Raw genomic sequence first — 314 nt, 5'->3', positions numbered from 1 at the left:
ATCAAGTATCTATTGCCCAATCTGTCCCTTGGTGTGATAGGGCCCTTGATATCACTTAGTATTACACTCTCAATGCGATTGATAGGTGCATTAGATCCTGTATCATTCCTGGGCTGCTTGTTTCGTGTCTGCTTGCCTTCGTGGCAAGCTACACAGACTTTTCGTGTGTCATTTGTTATTTCTATGCCTGAATCTGGGTTCTTGGTGATCCTTTCGATCGTGTCGTAGGCCAAATGTCCCAAACGCTGGTGTAAGTTAATCACGGTGTCCCTCACAGGCGCTATACTGTCTTCCTTTGCATTTGATGTAAGTGA

Source organism: Plasmopara halstedii (assembly GCF_900000015.1).
Source record: "Plasmopara halstedii genome assembly, contig: Scaffold_323, whole genome shotgun sequence".
Taxonomy (NCBI): Eukaryota; Oomycota; class Peronosporomycetes; order Peronosporales; family Peronosporaceae; genus Plasmopara; species Plasmopara halstedii.
This window is presented reverse-complemented; position numbering follows the sequence as displayed.